The sequence below is a fragment of the Mobula birostris genome, chromosome 15 (genome assembly GCF_030028105.1).
Source record: "Mobula birostris isolate sMobBir1 chromosome 15, sMobBir1.hap1, whole genome shotgun sequence".
Lineage (NCBI taxonomy): Eukaryota > Metazoa > Chordata > Chondrichthyes > Myliobatiformes > Myliobatidae > Mobula > Mobula birostris.
In genome coordinates, this window is record NC_092384.1 from 1258333 (window position 1) to 1277277 (window position 18945).

Sequence of the window (18945 nt, forward strand, 5' to 3'; positions counted from 1 at the left end):
GGTTGTGAAGAGGATGTTTCCTGTAGTAGGGGAGTTTAGAACCAGCGTGCATAACCCCGGAAAAGTGGGTGTCCATTCAGAACGGAGATGAGATATTTCTTTAACCAGAGAATGTTGAATCTGTGGAATTCGTTGCCACAGAGCCGTCGAGACCAGGTGATAAGGTGTATTTAAAGTTTTTGATTCGTCTCGGCATTAAATGTTATGGGGAAAAGGAATGGAAATGAGTTGAGAGCGAAAATAGATCTGCCATGGTAAAATGGCAGAGCAGACTGGAGAGACAGAATAGCCCAATTATGCTCAATGCGTTATGTTATTACCTGCTGGATGAAGTCAACAGGTTGTGCGACATCAGTGAGGAGGGGAATTGTCAAGATTTGGGGCGGAGATTCTGTGGCGGGATGGATGAAGCTTGGCTCCATGTGGGGTGACCAAGAGAAGTGTCGGGGCCAATGCGTTCTGACACTGGCCTTCACCCGGTTGCCGACCCATGGATAATACGCAGGATTACATACGTGCGCTCCTCGCGGTTATCGTTTCAGGCTCAGGGAAGACCACGGAGCAGGTAAGTCCAGTGTGAGCCCGGTACTCGAACGGTTAATTGGTGAGCTGGCCCGGCGCTCCGCCAACTGATTGGCAGGTTGGGTCATCACTCTCCCATCTGATTGACTGGGGAGAGAACGAACGCTTTACAGGAGTTTGATGCGCCTCCAGGTGATTGGTCATCTGAAGTGCAGCGCCCTTAGCTGATTGGTAGACTGACACGGCGGTCTTCCAGATGGCCAGGCGCTCGATCATCTGATTGGGGGAGCGGTCCGATCGCCTGCGCCGGGCCTTCAGGCTGTTCGGCGGGCCGGAGTTGCTGGAGTTTGGCTGCTGAGACTGAGGGGACTTCGGCAAGTGGTGGGGTGCTGGTGAGTCAGATTAGTTCCGGATGAAAGTCAGAGTCTGGTGGGCTGGGGGCGGGGTCTCTCTGTCTCGCTGGTCCGGAGCCCGGCGCTGGGGAAGGGGTTGATTTTGGGTTCAGGGTAGAGGGTGCCGTGATTTGCCGGGCCGGCGGGTGCATACCGCCTCATCCCATCGCCCAAGTTACCTGGGTCTCCGCTGTGCCACGGAAGCAGGGGTTCACAAACTTTTTTATAATGCTACGGTCCCCTGCTATTAACCGAGGGAGTTCGTGGTCTTAGTTGGCTACCCTTCCACGGAAGAGATGGGACTGTAGCAGTAGTTGACCAGCAACCAGGCTCCACCAGCTCCCAGTCCCGGGCGCTACAGGATTGGGGGTGGGGGGAGGTGTGGGGATGGTGGGGTGGTAGAACCCAGTGATTTGGATAAATACATGGTACATGATATTCATTTTCAGATTCCGATGAGTTTCTCATTGACAATAATGAAGTTTTTTGCTCGACTAAAACTCACCGAACTTGCTGGAGAAAACTCAGTGAGTAATCAGTTGTGGCGATAAAGCACAACACTATATAAAACCACAAGCAAGAAAAAAAAATCTGCAGATGCTGCAAATCTGAGCAACACACACAGAAGGCTGGAGGAACTTACAATGTATAGAACAACTAAAACAAAAAGTCGTTTCCTGAACAAACCGACAAGACCCTAATCACTACCCCTATCGCAATACTTTGATCACTTTGCACTCATAGACCTTTAATTTACCATTAATTTGTTTACTTTGTAAATGCTGCTGGTGTGGTGCTATATGCCTGTAACGATGCTGCAAGTTAGTTTTTCATTATATCTGTGCATAAATGTACTTGAGCATACAATAAACAGTGAATTTTGACTTTGAACAAGGAGTGCAAAAGTGATAATCATGGAAGAGATAGAATTAAGATACCAAGAAAGTGTCTGTGCCACTGGGAAGTGAGACTGTGTCAAAGTGAAAATAGATCTTGACAAAGTGATTTAAATTAATTACAAATATAAAACAATATTTTATTGCATAAGTATTTACCCCCTTCAAGTCAGTATTTAGAAGATGCACCTTTGACAGCAATTACAGCTTGGAGTGTGTGTGGATAGGTGTCTCAGCTTTGCACATCTGGACACTGCAATTTTCACCCATTCTTCTTTAGAAAACTGCTCAACTCTGAAATTGCATGGGGATTGTGATTGAACTGCCCTTTTGAAGTCCAGCCACACACACTCAGTTGGATTGAGGTCTGAGGTCTGGACTCTGACTCGGCCCCTCCAGGATATTAAATTTGTTGTTTTGAAGCCATTTCTGTGTAGCTTTGGCTTTAAGCTTGGGGTCATTGTCTTGCTGGAAAACAAATCTTCTCCCCAGTCACTGCAGACTGCATCAGGTTTTCCTCCAGGATTTCCCTGTATTTTGCTGTATTCATTTCACAAGCCTCCCAGGGCCTGCTGCAGTGACGGATCCCACAGCATGATGCAGCCACCATCACGCTTTGTAGTAGGAGTGGCGTGTTTTTGATGATGTGTGGTGTTCTGCTTACACCAAACAGTGTTTAGTCTGATGGCCAAGCTGCTCAGTTTTGGTTTCTTCAGACCATAGGATCTTCTTCCAGCTGACTTCAGAGTCTCCCACATGCCTTATGGCAAACTCCAGCTGAGATTTCATGTTAGTTTTTTTTCTCTAATAGTGGCTTTCTCTTTGCCACTCTCCCATAAAGCTATGACTGGTGAAGCACCCCAAGCAACAGTTGTATGCACAGCCTCTCCCATTTCAGCCACTGAAGCTTGTAACTCCTCCAGAGTTGTTATAGGTCTCTTGGCCTTCCTCACCAGTCCCCTTCTTGCATGGTCACTCAGTTTTTGAGGATGGCCTGCTCTGGGCAGATTTACAGCTGTGTCATGTACTTTCCATCTCTTGATGATTGACAACTGTACTCCAAGGGATAATAATCAGTGTCTTGGAAACTTTTTGTATCCATCTTCTGACTTGTGCCTTTCAATAATCTTCTCATGGAGTTGCTTGGAGTGTTCTTTTGTCTTCATGGTGTAGTTTTTGCCAGGATACTGACTCTCCAGCAGTTGGACCTTACAGATATAGATGTATTTTTATGACAATCAATTGAAACACCTTGACCTCACAGAGGTGATCTCCATTTAGCTAATTATGTGACTTCAGAAACCAATTGGCTGCACCAGTGATGATTTGGGGAGTCGTATTAATGGGGGGGAGGTGAATACTTATGCAATCAATTATTTTGTGTTTTATATTTGTAAATAATTTAGATCACTTTGTGGAGATCTGTTTTCACTTTCATTGCAGAGGAAATAAAAATTGTCTAATCTAAGAATTAAACAGTTGTATCCAACAGTGCATATGACATTGAGAATGTATGTCGTCCAGAAAGTGACATCACAGGTAGACAGTGGTGAGGGATTCTTTTTGGTATGCTGGCCTTCGTCAGTCAGTGGGATATTCTATTCAAGCACAGAATTGTTGTTCAATGCTCCTGAAATGTTAACTCTTTTTCTTTCTACAGATGACTTGTCTGTTTTGATAGGATTGTGGGGGAAAAAAAGTCAGCCGGAGAAAACACTGAGTGCTGTCTGTGTTATCGACAGGTATTTAGTACAAGGGCTTCAGTGAAGAGGATCATTGGAGTAAGAGCTTGTGATTTTAATTTTCTTTACTGCTGTAATTCTTGCAAAAGTATACTGGATTGTGTTTGAAGTGGAATAAAGTCCCCTGTGTAATTATTTCCTCCTCTAATTTGGAGTAGAAAGGGAATTCAAGAGTCATCCATAGCAGGAGAATGTGACACTGTGTCATAGTCATACTTCATTGATCCTGTGGGAAATTGTTTTTTGTTACAGTTGCACCATAAATAATAAATAGTAATAAAACCATAAATAGTTAAATAGTAATATGTAAATTATGCCAGGAAATAAGTCCAGGACCAGCCTATTGGCTCAGGGTGTCTGACCCTCCAAGGGAGGAGTTGTAAAGTTTGATAGCCACAGGCAGGAATGACTTCCTATGACACTCTGTGTTGCATCTTGGTGGAATGAGTCTCTGGCTGAATGTACTCCTGTGCCCACAGTACATTATGTAGTGGATGGGAGACATTGTCCAAGATGGCATGCAACTTAGACAGCATCCTCTTTTCAGACACCTCCGTGAGAGAGTCCAGTTCCATCCCCACAACATCACTGGCCTTACGAATGAGTTTGTTGATTCTGTTGGTGATAAACCTGGTTACTCTTAAAATCTCTTAAAATACTTACAGAATGCTTTGACATTTTCTTTTACAGTTTGTTATCCACGTAAATGGCGTCCATGGCCTCTCCTTTGTCCACCCTGCTTATTAGTTCCTCGAATAACTTAACAGATTTGTCAGGCAAGAGTTCCCTTTACTGAAACCATGCTGACTTTGACTTATTTTATCATTAGTCTGCAAGTAACCTAAAACCTCATCCTTAATAATGGACTCAGAACTTTCACAACCACTCAGGTTAGGCTGACTGGCCTTTCTTTTGCCTCCCCCCCCCCCCCCCCCCCCTTAAAGAGTGGAGTGACATTTGCAATTTTCCAGTCTTCCAGAACCATGCCAGAATCAAGTGATTCTTGAAAGATCATAATCTATGCATCTGTTATCTCTTCAACCTCCTCTTTCAGAACTCTTGGATCTAGTTAATCTGGTCCAGGTGAATTATCCACGGGAAAACCTTTCAGTTTGCCTAACACTTTTTATTTTGTAATAGGAATCTCACTCACTTCTGCTCCTTGACACTCACAGACCTCTGGCATATCGCTAGTGTCTTCCACAGTGAAATACTTGTTAAATTCATCTGCCTTTTCTTTGTCCACCATTACTACCTTGTCAACATCATTTTCCAGTGGTCCTCTATCAACTGTCACCTGCGTTTTACCCTTTGTGTATCTGAAAAAACTTTTAATATCCTGCTTTATTTTATTGGCTAGTTTGCCCTCATATTTCATCTTTTCCCTTATGGTATTTTAAGCAACACACATCAAAGTTGCTGGTGAATGCAGCAGGCCAAGCAGCATCTGTAGGAAGAGGTGCAGTCAATGTTTCAGGCCGAGACCCTTCGTCAGGACTAACTGAAGGAAGAGTGAGTAAGGGATTTGAAAGTTGGAGGGGGAGGGGGAGATCCAAAATAATAGGAGAAGACGGGGGGTGGGGGGGAGGGAGGGAGGGATAGAGCCAAGAGCTGGACAGGTGATAGGCAAAAGGGGATACGAGAGGATCATGGGACAGGAGGTCCGGGAAGAAAGATGGGGGGGGGGGGGGGGGAGACCCAGAGGATGGGCAAGAGGTATATTCAGAGGGAGAAAAAGGAGGGTGAGAAAGAACGTGTGCATAAAAATGAGTAACAGGTGGGGTACGAGGGGGAGGTGGGGCCTTAGCGGAAGTTAGAGAAGTCGATGTTCATGCCATCAGGTTGGAGGCTACCCAGACGGAATATAAGGTGTTGTTCCTCCAACCTGAGAGTGGCTTCATCTTTACAGTAGAGGAGGCTGTGGATAGACATGTCAGAATGGGAATGGGATGTGGAATTAAAATGTGTGGCCACTGGGAGATCCTGCTTTCTCTGGCGGACAGAGCATAGATGTTCAGCAAAGCGGTTTCCCAGTCTGCGTCGGGTCTTGCCAATATATAAAAGGCCACATTGGGAGCATTTGCTCCCGATGTGGCCTTTTATATATTGGGGTGATATACTGCGTCCGGTGCTTCCTTTCAAATCTACTTTCAAGTCCCTTACTCACTCTTCCTTCAGTTAGTCCTGACGAAGGGTCTCAACCTGAAACGTCGACTGCACCTCTTCCTACAGGTGCTGCTTGGCCTGCTGCGTTCACCAGCAACTTTGTGTGTTGCTTGAATTTCCAGCATCTGCAGAATTCCTGCTGTTACGGTCTTTTAGTTGCCTTTTGTTGGATTTTAAAAACTTCCCAATCATCTAACTTCCCACTCACTTTTGTAAGATTATATGCCCTTTCCTTGGCTTTCAGCTTCCCATGCCAGCCACGGTTGTGCATTCCTGCCATTTGAGAACAACTTCTGTGGGACATATCTATCTGGTGCCTTCTGAACTATTTCCAGAAGCTGGAGCCACCTCTGCTCTGCTGTCATCCCTGCCAAAACCCCTCTCCAATCCACCTGGGCAAGCTCCTCTCATGCCTCTACAATTCCCTTTATTACATTGTGATCTTGATATATTTGACTTGTGCTTCTCCCTCTCAAGTTGCAGTATGAATTCAATCATATTACAATCACTGCCTCTAGATTCTAGACACTAGAATACTACAGCACAGTACCCTTGATGTTGTGCCGACCCATATATTCCTAAAAAAAAAAGTGCTAAACCCACAGTACCCCATAACCCTCTATTTTTCTTTCATCCATGTCCCTGTCCAAGAGGCTCTTAAATACCCCTAATGTTTTAGCCTCTACCACCATCCCTGGCAAGTCATGCCAGGCACCCACAGCCCTCTGTGTAAAAACAAACTAACAAACTTACTCCTGATGTCTCCCCTAAACTTCCCTCCCTTAATTTTGTACATATGCCCTCTGGTGTTTGCTATTCATGCCCTGGGAAACAGGTACTGGCTATCCACTCTATCTATGCCCCTCATAATCTTGTAGATCTCTATCAAGTCCCCTCTCATCCTTCTACGCACCAAAGAGAAAAGTCCCAGCTCTGCTAACCTTGCCTCATAAAGACTTGTTTTCCAATCCAGGCAACATCCTGGTAAATCTCCTCTGCACCCTCTCCATAGCTTCCACATCCTTCCTATAATGAGGTGACCAGAACTGAACACAGTGCTCTATAAGTGTGGTCTCACCAGAGATTTGTAGAGTTGCAACATGACCTCTCTACTCTTGAACTCAATCCCCCTATTAATGAAGCCTAGCATACCATAGGCCACCTTAACTATTCTATCAACCTGTGCAGCGACCTTGAGGGATGTATGGATTTGAACCCCAAGGTCCCTTTGTTCACCCACACTCTTAAGTAGCCGACCATTAACCCTGTACTCAGCCTTCTGGTTTGTCCTTCCAAAATGCATCACCTCACACTTATCTGGATTGAACTCCATCTGCCACTTTTCTGCCCAACTCTGCATCCTGTCTATATCCTCTTGTAACCTTCGACAACCTACAGCTCCACCCACAACTCCTTCAATCTTCATGTCATTTGCAAACTTACTCACCTATCCTTCCACCTCTTCATCCAGGTCACTTATAAAAATCACAAAGTGCAGAGGTCCCAGGACAGATCCTTGCGGCACTCCACTAGTCACCGACCTCCAGGCAGAATACTTTACTTCCACTACTACCCTCTGCTTTCTTCCTGTAAGCCAATTTTTTAAACAAACAGGCAAGGTTCCACTGATCCCATGCCTCATGACTTTCTGGATGAGTCTCTCCTTGGGGACCTTGTCAAACGCCTTGCTAAAATCCATGTAGACCACATCTACCACCCTACCCGCATCAATTTCTTTTGTTACCTCTTCAAAGCACTCAATTAGGCTCGTGAGGCATGACTTTCCCTTCACAAAGTCATGTTGACTATCCTTGAGTAGACTGTACTTCTCCAAGTGCTCGTAGATCCTATCCTTAAGAGTCCTTTCCAATAGTTTGCAGACCACCGATGTAAGACTCACTGGTCTATAATTCCCTGGATTCTCCCTATTACCTTTTTTAAACAAGGGAACTACATTTGCCATTCTCCAAATCCTTCAGCACCTCCCCTGCAGCCAAAGAGGATTCAAAGATCATAGCTACTGCTCCAGCAACCTCTTCTCTCACTTCTCACAGCAACCTGGGGTGTATCACGTCCGGCCCTGGGGACTTATCAATCTTGATGTTTTTAAGAAGATCCAACACTTCTTCCTTAATCTCCACGTTGTCCAGCACACAGGCCTGTTCTATTTCGACCTCACCCTGATCAAGGTCCTTTTCACTTGTGAATACTGAAGCAAAGTATCCATTCAGGACCTCCCCAACCTCCTCCGCCTCCAGGCACATGTTGCCTTCTTTATCCTTTAGCGGCCCCACCTTCATTCTTGTCATCCTTCTGTTCTTCACATACGCATAGAGTGCCTTGGGTTCTCCTTAATCCAACATGCCAAGGCCTTTTCATGCCCCCTTCGAGCTCTCCTAAGTCCTTTCTTAAGCTCCTTCCTGGCTACTCTACATCTCTGATGAGCCCCTCCTGCTTCTTGTATCTAACATATGCTGCCTTCTTCCTCTTGACGAGTTGCCTCACGTGTTTTGTCAGCCACGGTTCCCTTTTCCTACCATTTTTTCCTTGTCTCAGTGGGACAAACCTATCCTGAACCCAGCAGAAGTGATCCCTAAACTTCCTCCACATTACTTCTGTGCTTTCACCCTTGAACATCTATTTCCAATTTACTCTATTTCCTGCCTCATCCCTTCATAGTTAGCCCTTCCCCAGTTAAGCACTTTCCCATTTTGTCTGTTTTTATCCTTTTCCACAGCTATGCTGAAGCTAAGGGAGTTGTGGTCACTCTCACCAAAATGCTCCCCCACCAAAAGGTCTGCCACCTGGCCAGGTTCATTACCCAGAACTAGATCCAGTATGGTCTCTCCTCTCGTCGGCCGGCCCACATACTGTGTCAGGAATCCTTCTTGAACACACCTGACAAATTCAGCCCCATCTGCATCTGCGCCAAGTGCATCGAGATGCAGCTCCTAAGGGACCGCATTACGGAACTGGAGCTGCAGCTCGATGACCTTCGTCTGGTCAGGGAGAGTGAGAAGGTGATAGAGAGGAGTTGCAGGCAGGTGGTCACGCCAGGGCCACAGGAGGCAGACAAGTGGGTCACGGTTAGGAGGGGGAAGGGGAAAAGTCAGGTAATAGGGAGTACCCCGGTGGCTGTGCTCCTTAACAACAGGTACTCCTGTTTGAGTACTGTTGGGGGGGACAGCTTACCCGGGGGAAGCGACAGTGGCTGTGCCTCTGGCACAGAGTCTGGCCCTGTAGCTCAGAAGGATAGGGCAAGGAAGAGGAGGGCAGTTGTGATAGGGGACTCGATACTAAGGGGGTCAGATAGGCGATTCTGTGGACGCAGTCCAGAGACCCGGATGGTAGTTTGCCTCCCTGGTGCCAGGGTCCGGGATATTTCTGATCGTGTCCAAGATATCCTGAAGTGGGAGGGTGAGGAGCCAGAGGTCGTGGTACATATAGGTACCAATGACATAAGTAGGAAAAGGGATGAAGTCCTGAAAGGAGAATATAGGGAGCTAGGAAGGGAGTTGAGAAAAAGGACCGCAAAGGTAGTAATCTCGGGATTACTGCCTGTGCCACGCGACAGTGAGAGTAGGAATGTGATGAGGTGGAGGATAAATGCGTGGCTGAGGGATTGGAGCAGGGGGCAGGGATTCAAGTTTTTGGATCATTGGGACCTCTTTTGGCGCAGGCGTGACCTGTACAAAAAGGACGGGTTGCACTTGAATCCTAGGGGGACCAATATCCTGGCAGGGAGATTAGCGGGGGCTACTGAGGTGACTTTAAACTAGAATGGTTGGGGGGTGAGAATCAAATTAAAGAGGCTAGGCGAGAGGAGGTTAGTTCACAACAGGGGTATGGGAACGAGTGCAGAGAGACAGAGGGGTGTAATGTGAGGGTAGAAGCAAAAAGTACTAAGGAGAAAAGTAAAAGTGGCAGGCCGACAAATCCAGGGCAAGCATTAAAAAGGGCCACTTTTCAGCATAATTGTATAAGGGCTAAGAGAGTTGTAAAAGAGTGCCTGAAGGCTTTGTGTGTCAATGCAAGGAGCATTCATAATAAGGTGGATGAATTGAAAGTGCAGATTGTTATTAATGATTATGATATAGTTGGGATCACAGAGACATGGCTCCAGGGTGACCAGGGATGGGAGCTCAACGTTCAGGGATATTCAATATTCAGGAGGGATAGACATGAAGGAAGGGGAGGTGGGGTGGCGTTGCTGGTTAAAGAAGAGATTAACGCAATAGAAAGGAAGGACATAAGCCGGGAAGATGTGGAATCGATATGGGTAGAGCTGCGTAACACTAAGGGGCAGAAGACGCTGGTGGGAGTTGTGTACAGGCCACGTAACAGTAGTAGTGAGGTCGGAGATGGTATTAAACAGGAAATTAGAAATGTGTGCAGTAAAGGAACAGCAGTTATAATGGGTGACTTCAATCTACATGTAGATTGGGTGAACCAAATTGGTAAAGGTGCTGAGGAAGAGGATTTCTTGGAGTGTATGCGGGATGGTTTTTTGAACTAACATGTCGAGGAACCAACTAGAGAGCAGGCTATTCTGGACTGGGTTCTGAGCAATGAGGAAGGGTTAATTAGCAATCTTGTCATGAGAGGCCCCTTGGGTAAGAGTGACCATAATATGGTGGAATTCTTCATTAAGATGGAGAGTGACATAGTTAATTCAGAAACAAAGGTTCTGAACTTAAAGAGGGGTAACTTTGAAGGTATGAGACGTGAATTAGCTAAGATAGACTGGCAAATGCCACTTAAAGGATTGGCGGTGGATATGCAATGGCAAGCATTTAAAGGTTGCATGGATGAACTACAACAATTGTTCATCCCAGTTTGGCAAAAGAATAAATCAAGGAAGGTAGTGCACCTGTGGCTGACAAGAGAAATTAGGGATAGTATCAATTCCAAAGAAGAAGCATACAAATTAGCCAGAGAAAGTGGCTCACCTGAGGACTGGGAGAAATTCAGAGTTCAGCGGAGGAGGGCAAAGGGCTTAATTAGGAAGGGGAAAAATGATTGAGAGAAAACTGGCAGGGAACATAAAAACGGACTGTAAAAGCTTTTATAGATATGTAAAAAGGAAAAGACTGGTAAAGACAAATGTAGGTCCCCTGCAGACAGAAACAGGTGAATTGATTATGGGGAGCAAGGACATGGACCAATTGAATAATTACTTTGGTTCTGTCTTCACTAAGGAGAACATAAATAATCTTCCAGAAATAGTAGGGGACAGAGGGTCCAGTGAGATGGAGGAACTGAGCGAAATACATGTTAGTAGGGAAGTGGTGTTAGGTAAATTGAAGGGATTGAAGGCAGATAAATCCCCAGGGCCAGATGGTCTGCATCCTAGAGTGCTTAAGGAAGTAGCCCAAGAAATAGTGGATGCATTAGTGATAATCTTTCAAAACCCGTTAGATTCTGGACTAGTTCCTGAGGATTGGAGGGTGGCTAATGTAACCCCACTTTTTAAAAAAGGAGGGAGAGAGAAACCGGGGAATTATAGACTGGTTAGCCTAACGTCGGTGGTGGGGGAAACTGCTGGAGTCAGTTATCAAGGATGTGATAACAGCACATTTGGAAAGCGGTGAAATGATCGGACAAAGTCAGCATGGATTTGTGAAAGGAAAATCATGTCTGACGAATCTCATAGAATTTTTTGAGGACGTAACTAGTAGAGTGGATGGGGAGAACCAGTGGATGTGGTATATTTGGATTTTCAAAAGGCTTTTGACAAGGTCCCACACAGGAGATTAGTGTGCAAACTTGAAGCACACGGTATTGGGGGTAAGGTATTGGTGTGGGTGGAGAATTGTTTAGCAGACAGGAAGCAAAGAGTGGGAATAAACGGGACCTTTTCAGAATGGCAGGCAGTGACTAGTGGGGTACCGCAAGGCTCAGTGCTGGGACCCCAGTTGTTTACAATATATATTAATGACTTGGATGAGGGAATTAAATGCAGCATCTCCAAGTTTGTGGATGACACGAAGCTGGGTGGTGGTGTTGGCTGTGAGGAGGATGCTAAGAGGATGCAGGGTGACTTGGATAGGTTGGGTGAGTGGGCAAATTCATGGCAGATGCAATTTAATGTGGATAAATGTGAAGTTATCCACTTTGGTGGCAAAAATAGGAAAACAGATTATTATCTGAATGGTGGCCAATTAGGAAAAGGGGAGGTGCAACGAGACCTGGGTGTCATTATACACCAGTCATTGAAAGTGGGCATGCAGGTACAGCAGGCGGTGGAAAAGGCGAATGGTATGCTGGCATTTATAGCGAGAGGATTTGAGTACAGGAGCAGGGAGGTACTACTGCAGTTGTGCAAGGCCTTGGTGAGACCACGCCTGGAGTATTGTGTGCAGTTTTGGTCCCCTAATCTGAGGAAAGACATCCTTGCCATAGAGGGAGTACAAAGAAGGTTCACCAGATTGATTCCTGGGATGGCAGGACTTTCATATGAAGAAAGACTGGATGAACTGGGCTTGTACTCGTTGGAATTTAGAAGATTGAGGGGGGATCTGATTGAAACGTATAAAATCCTAAAGGGATTGGACAGGCTAGATGCAGGAAGATTGTTCCCGATGTTGGGGAAGTCCAGAACGAGGGGCCACAGTTTGAGGATAGAGGGGAAGCCTTTTAGGACCGAGATTAGGAAAAACTTCTTCACACAGAGAGTGGTGAATCTGTGGAATTCTCTGCCACAGGAAACAGTTGAGGCCAGTTCATTGGCTATATTTAAGAGGGAGTTAGATATGGCCCTTGTGGCTACGGGGGTCAGGGGGTATGGAGGGAAGGCTGGGGCGGGGTTCTGAGTTGGATGATCAGCCATGATCATAATAAATGGCGGTGCAGGCTCGAAGGGCCGAATGGCCTACACCTATTTTCTATGTTTCTATCTATCTCCCTTGCAGTCAGGAGGAGCCAGTCACTGAGGGAAGTTGAAATCACCCATAACTACAACCTTGTATTTCCTGTACCATTCTAAAATCTGCCTGCTTGTCTGCTCCTCGGTGTCCCGAGGGCTAGTTGGGAGCCTATAGACTACTCCCGCACAGTGATTGATCCCTTCCTATTTATGACTTCCACCCACACCGACTCAGTGGACACTCCCTCTGCTGCGTCCTCCCTTTCTATAGCCGTGATACTATCCCTGATCAGTAATGCTACTCCCCCCCCCCCCCCCCCACCCCCTTTCTACCTCCCATCCTATTCCTTTTAAAACACCTAAACCCCGGTACCTGCATCAGCCAATCCTGCCCTTCCTCCAGCCAAGTTTCAGTCACGGCCACAACATCGTAGTTCCACGTACTGATCCATGCTCTAAGTTCATCCCCTTTATTCCTAATACTCCTATTGTTGAGGTATACATATTTCAACCCCTCTAACTGGCTACATGTATGTTTTGTCCCCTGCCTGTCCTTCCTCAGCAACTCAGAACACACAGCATCATGCCCTTGTCCTTCTACCCTAACCTCTGCACTCACATTCTGATTCCCACCCCCCTGCCAAACTAGTTTAAACCCTCCCCAACAGCTCCAGCAAATCTGCCCACTAGGATATTGGTCCCTTTCCAGTTCAGGTGTAGTCCGTCCTTTTTGTACAGGTCAGACCTTCCCCAGAAGAGATCCCAATGATCCAGAAATCTGAACCCCTGCCCCTTGCACCAACTCTTCAGCCACACGTTCCTCTGCCATAACTTCCTGTTCCTACCCTCTCTGTCTCGTGGCACAGGTAGCAATCCGGAGATTACCACCCTTGAGGTCCTGCTTTTTCACTTCTTTCCTAACTCCCTGTATTCCTTCTTCAGGACCTGATCCATACTTCTATCCACGTCATTGGTCCCTACATGGACCATGACATCTGGCTGCTCATCCTCTCTCCTGACAATACCGAGAACTTGATCCGAGATATCGCGGACACTGGCACCAGGGAGGCAACAGACCATCTGGGATTCTCGAGCTTTCCCACAGAACCTCTTATCTGTCCCCCTAACTATGGAATCCCCTATCACTGCTGCTTTCCTCTTTTCTCTCCTTCCCTTCTGAGCTGAGGGTCCAGTCTCGGTGCCAGAGACGCGGCCACCACAACTTGTTCCTGGTAGGTTGTCCCCACCAACAGTATACACAATAGTACACTTATTGTTGTCGACTCCTGAGGGTTTCTTTACCTTAAGCTACCAAAAAAAAAACTGGATTAGTACATAACATCCAATCTGAAGTAGGTCAAGCACAGGCTGCTCTGAAAAGCCGTGTCGTAGGCATTCAACAAAGTTCCTTTTGCGATCCGAACTCAACCTGATTTTCCCAGTGCCCTCGTATATTGGTGTGTGAGTGCGCGCACCCTTAACTCCTGGTGGAGTCGTCGGGGCACTGTCATGACAAGCTTTTGCACCGATCTTTTTTTTGGTATGCTCATTGAACGGCGTGTCTAGGGCATCTGAAATCTGACGGAGCCCATCCCTCCCCAGGTTTTTTTACGAGGTCAAGTTGTTAGCTCGATATTCACTCCAAGCACGGATGGCGAACGTGCAAGGGAGCTGGCCGGACTCGAACTCAGGACCCCTTGCCTTGAAGTCCAGTGCGGATGCCGCTGTGCCACCAGCCAATCCAGTGACTCTACTGCGATGATAACCTCTTGTACTGTCTGTGTGGAGTTTGCACAGTAGGCTTGTGTTAATATGAATGGCATGTCACATCCCACAGATGTGCTGGTTGGTAGATCAATTAGCTCGTGGAGTTGAATGGTAGAATTTGGAGAGAACTGATGAGAACCTGGCGAGAGTAGAAAGTGGGATTAATATACGGTTAGTATTGCTTTGGGCTTGGCAGATGGCATGGCTACTGTGGGCCTAAAGGGTTGTTTCCATTCTGTATACCTTGTGCTCGTCATCTGTGATGCTAGTGGGACAAGGGTTTATTACTCATCGATGTTGATGCTGTGGAGGTATGCACTGACAATAGCAGAGGTCATTCAGAAATCAGGAGGCTGTAGAAATGATGCTTGGAAAAAAAAAAAGATTTGAGGAAAAAGGGATGTGAAGTATCACTGGTAGATAACAAACTGTATATTGGTTCCCCATTACAATTGTGACATTACCCTTATTACATGCCCTTTCCAGTTCCCTTTGCAATCTCAACACTATTACAATTAAATTTTGAAAAAAAAATTTCACAATTAAATTATAATTATCATTCCCATTTTAATGTAGCCATTACTGAAACTTGGGTTGAGAGCGGGGCAGAAATATATCAGGTTTTCAATGTTTTAGAAAGATAGAGAATGTGAAAAGGTGGGGGGTGTTGCTCTACTAATCAGGGACAATATCACTGCTGCAGTCAGAGGAGACAAAATGGAGGGGTTAGACACTGAGTCCATTTGGGTGAAACTCGGGTATAGGAAGGGTGCAATCACACTGATGGGATTGAACTGCCAGGTGACTGATTGTTCAGTGGGTGAACAGTTAGAGAACAGTGACCAAAACTCCTTAACCTTCAGGATAGCTATCAATAAAAATAGGTAAGCTAATGTAAAAGCAAAAGAGAGGACATGCAACAAAGCAAAAATTAGAGGGAAGACAGAGGATTGGGAAGCTTTTAAAAACTTACAAAGAACAACTAAAAGAATCATTAGAGGGAAAAGATGAAATATGAAAGCAAGCTAGCAAATAATATCAAAGGAGATAGTAAAAGCTTCTTCAAATATGTTTTTTTAAAAAAAAGAGATCAGAGAGGATATAGGACCACTAGAAAATGAGGCCGGGGAAATAACATTGGGGGACAAGGAGATGGCAGATGAAGTAAATGAGTATTTTCCACCAGTTTTCACTGTGGAAGATACTAGTGGTGTGTCAGATGTTTAAAGGTGTGAGGGAAGAGAAGTGAGTGCAGTTACTATTACAAGGGAGAAGGTGCCTCAAAAGGTGAAAGACCTATGGGTACACAAGTCACCCGGACCAGATGAACTGCACCCTCGGGTTTTGAACGAGTTAGTAGTAGAGATTGTGGAGGTATTAGGTATGATCTTTTAAAAATCATTCGACTCTGGCATGGTTCTAGAGAACTGGAAAATTGCAAATGTCACTCTACTCTTTATGAAAGGAGGAAGGCAGTAGAAATGAAATTATAGACCAGTGTTATAAGAATCGCCCTTTGTAATAATGATCAGTGAGACACAGAGAATCTGTACTTGCCAACAAGTAACTTTTATTGTCTCAACTGAAAGGCACGTGGGTTCACAAACTACCAGAAGCCCTGACCCTCCAGAAACAGTCAGTGAAGAGAAAAGGTATTGCCTGGGAAAGAGTCTACACTGTTGAGGTGTTCCTCATGGTCCCGATCTCCGTGTCTGTGGGGTCGTCGTTATCCATTGGTCTCCGGTTGCCGGAGTGTTATTGCCCCGTGTGTACTTGGGGCTGCTGACTCCTGCAGTGTTCCTGATCAGTTGAACTGGTGGATCTTCATCCCATTGGCTCAAGGTCACTTGGCCTACCTGTGTCACCTTCTTACATGTCCTTGTACAGGGGTACAACCAACATTGTTTCATGGTTCTGCCCAACCCAGCCTTGTGTCTTTCAACTCTGACTGGTCCAAACCAGTTAAATAAAGTGACCTCAACAGAGTCTAACAAGATTACAGATTGCTTTTTTGGTAGGTCTACCATTTTACATAACTCTGAGAATAGTCTCAGGTTTAGTGGGTCATTACCTGAAGCTACTGTGTCCACATTCAATGACTCTGATTAGATTATCCAGGAGCAAGAATCAATTCAGAGTCCACAAAATGGGGGGAAACAAAGACAACTGGTTAGTCTGCTTTCTCTGTTCTTGATTCATCAGATCTGCTAATTTCATACTGCAGTTTCTTCTAGCCAATACCAGTTAGCCTGATTTCAAAGACGTGGTTGGGAAGGCATTGGAGTCGATTGTTAATGATGAGATTATAGTGTACCTGATGATACAGGAGAAGGTAGGACAAAATCAGCATGTTTCCTTCAGGGAAAATCTTGCCTGACAAACTTGTAGGATAGTTAAAGGGGATGCAGTGCATATTGTATATTTGGACTTTCAGAAGGCCTTTGACAAGGTCTCACACATGAGGCTGCTTAAACCAAGTTAATACCATGATATTACAGGAAAGTTCTTGGTTAGAGCATTGGCTGACTGGGAGGAGGTAGCAAGTGGGAATTAATTGTTCCTTTTCTGGTTGGCTGCCAGCAACCGGTGGTGTTCTGCAGGGGTCAGTGTTGGGAACGCTTTTTATGCTGTATATCAATGATTTGGATGATGGAATAGATTTTTTTGTTGCACAGTTTGCAGATGATACAAAGATTGGTGGAGAGGCAGGTAGTGTTGAGGAAACAGGTAGGCTGTAGAAAGACTCAGACAGATTAGGAGAATGGGCAAGAAAGTGGCAAATGCAATGTTGGAAAATGTATGGTCAGGCACTTCAGGAGGGGAAATAAATGTACAGACAATTTTTGAAACTGGAAGGAAATCCAAAAATCTGAGATGCAAAGGGACTTGGGAGTCCTCGTGCAGAACACCTCAATGGTCAACTTGCAGGTTGAGTCAGTGGTGAGGAAAGCAAACGCAATGTTAACATTCATTTCAAGGAGGTCTAGAACATGAGCGAGGATGTGATGCTGACATTGGTGGGGCCTCACCTTGAGGATTATGAACAGTTTTGGGCTCCTCATCTGAGAAATGATGTGCTGGTGTTAGAGAGGTTTCAGAGGAGGTTCACAAGGATGATTCCAGGAATGAAAGGATTATCATACAAGGAACATTTCATGGCTCTGGATCTGTACTCACTGTAAGTTAGAAGGATGAGGGGTGATCTCATTGAATCCTTTCGAATATTGAAAGACCTAGACAATAGATGTGGAAAGGATGTTTCCTATGGTAGGGAAGTCCAGGACGGCCTCAGAATAGAGGGGTGTCCATTTAAAACAGATGTGGAGAAATTTCTTTAGTCAGAGGTTGGTGAATTTGTGGAATTTTTTACTAGAAGGCCGCTGTGGGTATATCTAAGGTAGAGACTGATTGGTTCTTGATTGGACACGGCATCAAAGGTTACAGAGGAAACACCAGGGAGTGGGGCTGAGGAGGGGAGAAAAGTATCAGCCACGATTGAATGGCAGAGCAGGCTCGATGGGCCTGCGAGCCTAATTCTGCTCCCATGTCTTATGGTCCTTGTGGGAGAGTATAAAACAAGAGTAGGGTAAAGTACAAGGATATCATGCAGGATATAAGATGCGTTAATTGGGAACACTTTTTCTGGCAAGTCCACATTAGACATGTGGAGGGTGTTTAAAGATCAATTGCACAGAGTACAGGAAAGGTATGTTCCTGTTAGAAGGAACGATGAGATCGAAAGACAAGAGAATCTTGGAAGAGGTGATGGATTTAGTCAAGAAGAAAAAGGAAATGTATTAAAGCTTTGGAAGTTAGGATGACACAAAACACATGAGTATTAAGAAGCCAGAAACAAAATAAAGAAGGGAATAGAATGCCAGGAAAAGTCCTTGGCAAGTAGAATTAAGTTGAATTCTAAGGCATTATATACATGCATCAAGAACAACAGAATAACTAGGGAGTGGGTGGGACCGCTCAAGGATAAAGGGGGGAGCATTTGATTAGATGCAGAGAATGAGAGTGACTGAGTACTTTGCTTCAGTACTTACCAAGGAAAATTATATGGAGGACCAGCAGATCAGTGCTGAGTGTGTAAATATGTTCGGAGATTTAGAGGTCAAGGAGGAGGAAGGGTTAGGCCTCCTAATGAGTATTACGATGGATAAGTACCCAGGACTTGATTGAGTAAATCCCAGGTTGTTGAAGGAGGCAAGAGATGAGATTGTTGGGCCTTTGACCAGTACCTTCGTGTCCTCTCCAGCCACAAGCAAGATCCTAGAGGACTAGCAAGTGGCTAATGTTGTACCTCTATTAAGAATGGAACAAGGGAACTATAGTCCAGTGAGTCTCATATCAGTTACAGGGAAATTGCTGGAGAAAATTCTTAAGGAAAGGATGAGTATTTGGAAACCCATGGCCTAATAAGGGAGAGCTAGCATGGCTTTGTGTGTGGAAGGTTGTTTCATACCAACTTGATTGAGTTTTTTGATCAGGTGATGAGAGAGATTGATGATGTTTACATGTTAGTAAGGCATTTGACAAAGTCTCTCATGGGGGGCTAACCGAGTAGATTAAGATGCATGGGGTCTGTGGCA

At 45.4% G+C, this 18945-nt stretch overlaps 1 protein-coding gene across 4 annotated transcripts in view; it reads left to right on the forward strand.

Annotated features, from left to right (window-relative positions):
• The first annotated feature begins 811 nt into the window (after positions 1 to 811).
• ccdc102a (coiled-coil domain containing 102A) overlaps positions 812 to 18945 on the forward strand; it is a 222378-nt gene continuing 204244 nt past the window's right edge. For 3 of the 4 annotated variants that reach the window (XR_011889222.1, XM_072279224.1, XM_072279226.1), the window contains exons 1-2: positions 812 to 914; positions 3471 to 3591. The gene's annotated coding sequence lies outside the window, so the exon portion shown is untranslated. Of the gene's footprint in view, positions 915 to 1372; positions 1442 to 3470; positions 3592 to 18945 lie in introns of those variants that run through there. The other variant, XM_072279225.1, reaches the window with a different exon arrangement.